General features: G+C 34.3%; 1 long non-coding RNA gene across 1 annotated transcript; it reads right to left on the bottom strand.

Moving 5' to 3' along the window:
- Window positions 1-1,023: 1,023 nt before the first annotated feature.
- Window positions 1,024-3,492, bottom strand: LOC116935752. Its single transcript, XR_004401425.2, has 3 exons — window positions 2,899-3,492; window positions 1,600-1,714; window positions 1,024-1,541 (listed from the first exon to the last, which is right to left on the bottom strand). It is a non-coding gene; the product is annotated as an uncharacterized LOC116935752 (long non-coding RNA).
- Window positions 3,493-6,571: the final 3,079 nt, after the last annotated feature.

The following is a 6,571-nucleotide window of genomic DNA, read 5'->3' as shown; positions in this document are numbered from 1 at the left end:
CTCGTAATATGACAACATTGGTAAAAAAAAATCTACAATAGGGAAACATAGCTACTGTATAAAGCCTAGCAGCGTGCCCTTGTATGCATCCTCTCGAAATTCGGATGCGTTTGTCCATTTGAATAGCCCTAATGATTGATGGAAAAACCAAAAATAAATAAATGACGCTACACGTCGACAAGAAACTTTATTTAAATGAAACCTGAGTTCCAATAATGTTTCTTTATGGTTATTTAGCACATTCATCAGTTTGTTTCCCCCGTTTTTGTCCCCACTTCATTATTATGACTGTATATTTGATTTTATACTTTGTACTAAGAGGTGCTGGCTGACCGCTTGCACACGATAATAAGAGTGCTACAGCAAGCTAGTGCTCTCACCACATTTAGGTTACCTTGACTATTTTGGCAAACCATCAAGCTCGCCTTGTTAGATATCATACATGTCTTTCATTTAACCTTTTGCTTTCCACCGATTTCCCCCACTTCCAATATATAATCCCAGCAAATATGAAACTTACGCCAGAAGCCTACAAGTCATTATTATTCCTATGGCATATATTACTTGTGTATAGGGCCGCTGAGATTTTCCACATGACTAACGTGTGCCCAACTGGCGGGAAAACTATGCGTGATTATTATTGCCAAACGTAGCTGTTTTGCTGCTGACTTAGGAGATTGGGCATGTTATACAAGTCTATAGGCGATCTTTTGGAAAAGTGGAAAAGTAATTCAACGGACTTAAAACGACAATGAGTTTTCTCAAAATCGATACCAAAACTGCGATATTAGAAAACGAAATTTCTATTAGCCATTCACTCAAGTGTCCTCTCAAATTAGATACCAAAGTAGAGCCTATGACGGCCAGAATTTGTCAAATGCGTCATAAAAAATTGAACGAAAAATAGAAAACACAAATTATAATAATAAAAAACAAAAAATAAAATTATAAAATAAAATAAAATAAAATAAAAAAAAACAAACAAAGAAACAAGAAAGAAACAAGCAAGAACAAGGGGAACGGTAAAAAAGTATAGCCTATAAAAGCCAAGCGCATCCACGACAAAGAAAACGGTTGCGTCATAGAAATTCCAAAAAGACACTGTTTGATTTCAAGTTTATCTATACGTAACTAGGTTTCGTCAGTACCATGTTCACGGAATATGTAGATTTCATTGGCCTCGACCGACTCGTGATGGGCTAAATTTCCAAAGTGTATTGAGTTCAGTAAAATGACTGGCTTTTTTGAATATTTGTGATGAACTAAAGAACCAAAAATAAACATTATGAAAACTTGTATATTTTCTTAGCTTAATAGCCAATTTTTCCAAATTAGAAATTCTTTTCTTTTGTGAATAGACACATTTGGTGAGGTGAAGCCGTGTAGTCTCCTCTGCTGGATCGGAGAAAGAAGACAGACATTGAGGGCTGTCACCTTTTTATTTTTAGATAGCCAATAGTTTGATAATGCACCAGTCGCATTGATATTGCCTCCCGTCTTCTGCACCGAGTAAAGTGAAGAGCTAAGCGTATAGTTTATTGCTGCATGAAAGAAGACGCATTAAATGGTGAATGCAGGTTTCAGGAAGAGTGCAATCACTTAAGGCAAAGGACTTCCCGCCGCGGTGGCAGCTGCTCCGTTGAGTGGGTCGACATGCTGTGGCAGCGGGATGTACAAGGATGGGTATAGCATTACTTAAGCCTAGCTTTATAATCTAAACAAAAACAAAAACAAGTAGAATGACTATTGTTATCATACTTCAGGACACATGTGGCTTTGTTAGGCATCTTTTCCTCGATTCTGTACCCTAGGGTTAATTAACACCATATTAATTGTAATTTCGAAAAAAAACTTAATGAATAATATTGAGTCCATTTCCGAAATTATCTATCCCCCTCTTTCCCTTTTTCCTGTCTTAATTTTTTTAAATCAACCCTCTCCCCCTGTGCATACATACACGTCCCGTAATAGCCTATGGCGAGGTCACTGGTTGTGACGTCAAAATGCCACGTGACTCACAATTTAAAAGTGCAATTTCTCTGCTAAGGTTTTTTCTAAGAAACATTTCCAAACACGCACTTGGTTAGGCTACATCAAGAAATGTAGAAAAAATTATTTTTATTGAAGTCAAAATATGCCTGTTAGAAGAAAATGGTAATGTAATGGAAGAATAACAAAGAATCACTATTTTTACGAAAATCCGGATGAATCCATAACCAGAAGCCAGAATAGAGGAAGAAAAGGAGAATTAGAAGTGACAATCGCAGACGATTCTAGAATCAGCCACGATTCAAACAATCTTAATCTCTTCGGTTAAGAGATATCCAATCCATCCCTTGGTTATTAAAAGAAAGAGTTCACATTCGAGAAATAGCGATCGCGTTCACGGTGAATCATTCGGTTGCGGGAGAGGTCGCAGTATAAGCGCTTCATCTAATTAGGGAGACGAAAAACTCTGCTATTAGACAACTCAGTTAATAACGGAATAAAAACGGGAAATAAATCGGTGACATCAGATGACATCCTGAGATAGGATAAAGCTATAAAGGGCAGAACGTAAGATGAAATAGCTTGGCAGCCAATATCGTCGTTGCTGGTATTCGGATAATGAAATATTTTTTTGCCATTAGTCGGCAGGCAACTTTGAGATTAGTTTATTGCAGGGATCTATAAGATTAGACAGCATGTCCTTCGAATCAAGCTCAAAAGTTCTCCATGAAGATATGAAAGAGTTGCTAACTTTATATAAAGACAGGCAAACCGGGTTAACTGCAGCTACAGATAATATTCCACGGACAAGGAATTTAATGATCACTGCATAGTGGAACGACAAAACGACCCCTCCCATGCACATCTCCTGTAAGAGCACATTCAGTAGAGCGAATGCCGGGCCCATACTTGCCAATTAACATGTGCTAGGTCGCCCGAAAGTGTTATTCATCAGCGCACTGTAGCAAATGAAATGGTATTCTTTTGTTGCGTTGCCCACGTGTGCCTTTCTCTGCACCAGTTCAGCCTCCTACTATGGAAAGATTAATACACGAGCCAAAGTTTTGTAATAGCATAAAAAAAGCATTCGTTAGTGATGTTGCTAACAGCTAACAGTGTCACCATCAGCACCACTGTATACGGGTGCCAAAAAGAATTGCTTCAATCAAGTGTTACTCCTGCGTATAATTACGTATCAACGATTTCAAATCAGACCAAAACAAAAGATGACACGTCAAACAAGTAAGAACAACGTTATATATCGTCTCGTCACCAGTGCGGATGTCGAAAAGACTCGCGCTAATACAAGCGTGGCATTCCTCGTCACAGCAGGTGAAGGCTGTTTGTGCACGGGGCCCTAAGGCTTGTCCATTATTTCATTTTGGTCTGACGCTTTGCCGAAAATGCGTTTTTGCTTTACTTACTAGAAAGTCGGCTCGTGTTCAATCGGATACCAAGCGCCCACGTTCTTAATTCGTTGATTGGAAAATTGCTAGATAAAACCTGTTGCTATTCATTAAGCGAAGATTCAATTAATCTAATTCATAAAAATAAAAACTTACTTTCAAATTTTTGGCTACCGTAATTTCTAGTTTTAAGTCATTATTCAAGCAAGAAAACAAACTAATGCGTACAGTGATATGACTAACAAAAACGGGAAAACTATATTGCTGGCCAAGTTTGTTTCAAGAGCGGTACAGTTAAGGAGGCAATCATTTGATAGAAAAATTGAGATAAAATAAAAAAACAAAACAAAAACAAAACAAAACAAAACAAAAAGGAAAACAGAAAAAAAACGATAAAAAAAAAAAGATGACTCCTCCTGAGGCACGCGTTAATAAAGCGTGTCGTATCAAAAGCGTGCGCAACTATCTCTAAGGTCATCGAATTTCAAAGGGCAGCACTCTGGCAAGTCAATACAAAACGTTACCGAATTTTAACTATAACTCGTGCAATCGTGCCGAGAAGGAAAGTAGGATACATTACGAAGCATTTGGTATCCAGCTATATTGGCAACAATTTCTACCGCCACTGAGGCGACGATCCGATCCGAGTTGGCATTTGCTCAAGTGAATTTCTCTTTGTCCTTTTCCCTCTCTCTCTCCCTAGAGCATATCTATCTCAAGGATGTTTCAATGCACCAATCGGCCTTTACATATTATATATTTTACCTGAATAAAGAAATGGACGCCTTTGGGGCTACCTGGTGCGCACGAACGCGGAGGTAAAGCGTGTGCGTACATGCCTTCAACTTTAAAAAAAAAAAAAAAAAAAATTTGAGGAGTGAAAAAAAAAAAAAAAAAAAAAAAATTTTTTTTTTTTTAATTTTTTTTTTTTTTTATTAAAAAAAAGAGAAAAAAATACAAAAAACAAACCAAAAAAAATTTTTTTTTTTTTTTTTTTTTTTTTTTTTTTTTTTTTTTTTTTTTTTTTTTTTTTTTTTTTTTTTTTTTTTTTTTTTTTTTCCCCCCAAAAAAATTTTAAAAATTATTTTTTTTATTTTTAAAAAAATTTTATATTAATAATTTTTTTTATTTTTTTTTTTTTTTTTTTTTTTATTTTTTTTTATTAAATATTTTTATAAAGTAACAATATTCAATTTAATACATGCTAAAAAAACAGAAGCAATTAATTATGCTAGTTTTCAATAAATCGCATACTATCAAAATTAATTATTTGTTACTTTACAAACTGGTAATAAAATGTGATAAAAAAGTAATATTATGCAGTTTGATACAAGGCGGAGGCAATTATTGCTTAATGTATATATTATTAGAAGTCAATTATTATGAGTTATATTATAGTTTTCAATAGATCGTGTTTCACACCGATGAAACAAAAGTTAACATAGTGCATAGATGTGATTAGTGCGTAAAATTTTGGAAAATTATTATATGACTGTTAAAAAGGATATAATTCTTTCGGGGTTACCCAAAAAAAAAAAAAAAAAAAATTTTTTTATTTTCCCAAAATTTTAGGGGGTTTATACCATTCATTATATTATCAAATAATATCCATACTTGATTAACAAATAACAAGATTATACCCCGAATATTTTATGGACTTGGAAAGTTGGGAAGAATCGAATTTTTCCGTTTTTTTTTTTTATTTAATATCCATAACTGAAAGTTGAAGCTTTTATAATTCGATTTAGCTGTTTCAAACTAATTTTGTTAATTCCATTAAGTTAAGTTATCATTATAAATTTCACAAAATAAATTTTTATGAATCGATGTTAAAATGTTAAAAAAAAATTTTTTCAAAAAAAAAAAATTTTTAAAAATTAAAAAAATCTCCAAAATATTTCTATCACCTAAAGTTTTAACCGAATTTGGATAGTATATTTTTTGAGTACAATGTTGGTATCAATAGGCTACCGATATATAGTTTCGTAGTTTGATACCTTTGTACAATCTTCCATGTTTCAATTTAATATTTTACTTATGCTAGTATACCACAAGTGGGACACAATTCATTATTCTTTTATCTAAAAATTATATTTTAGACTTTAGTATGATTCAATACATAATTTATATTGTCCTAAAGTGTGCCAATATAAAACAATATTAAAACATGCATTTAATTGTGTCGGATTTTTTTTTTTTTTTTTTGTTGGCACAATTCTTTAGAAGTTCTATGTTAGCACTTGAAGGCTAGTACGTTAAGGCTGCAAAATAAAAATTGGTCCCCCAGACTATCCACCCTAGTTGCAATGTTTCATAGCGGCCTGAGACAATGATAACAAAGCAAAGACTACCGAAATTATGTGGTAGAGATGGTTAAGCTATTTCCTTCCGCGGCTCATTCTAACAACAATTTGTCACGAGTAAACTGACAGACCATCGAGCCATATTGGTTCCACGTAATCACATTCTTTTACTGGGCTACGCAAAAAAAAAAAAAAAAAAAAAAAAAAAAATTTTACCCAAACTATTTGGCTACGTCATCAAGGCCGTACGGGTGTTGATTGGCTCGACCGGTACTGCGTTGACCTAGATAACGTTGGCAAACTGCAAATGCTAGTTGCGAGCATATGACTTTAGCAGGGCAGACCTCGAATGCAAAATAAAATCCTTTAATCTCATATTTTTTTTTTTTTTTTTAGCAACTGTTGTTATGGTCATACTTTAAATTTTTATTGTACCAGAATCAGCCAATTTCTCAAAAATAGAATCGATCCAAACATAAGTAAAGAGAAGAGTGTCATTCGTATTCAAACTGGTATTTTAACGGCCTTCGTTCAGTTTATACTATTGCTGTAAAGGCCAATCTCTTGGGTCAATGTCACAGTCCTATCTTAGCTCAGCTCAAACTTGTTTAGAGAAATTTCAGTAGTTGCCCAGTTAGGTCACTTTTAATAGCTATTGTTCTATTCTTCATTACCAGCAGCATTTGACGAAATGTCTCGAAGAGTGCCGTTAGCTGCACTAAGTTCCGGAATATTTGATATCTTTGAAAGGCTTACGCACACATAGTGGAGCTTCCTCTCAGCTGGTTAAACAGGGGCCGGGTTACTGTGATCTAGCATGGACATTGGGCACTGCACAATTGGTACTCTGTAGCGAAAAAGAAAAAGAAATAA

This window comes from Daphnia magna, linkage group LG2 (assembly GCF_020631705.1).
Source record: "Daphnia magna isolate NIES linkage group LG2, ASM2063170v1.1, whole genome shotgun sequence".
NCBI classification, from domain to species: Eukaryota; Metazoa; Arthropoda; class Branchiopoda; order Diplostraca; family Daphniidae; genus Daphnia; species Daphnia magna.
This window is presented reverse-complemented; position numbering and strand designations above follow the sequence as displayed.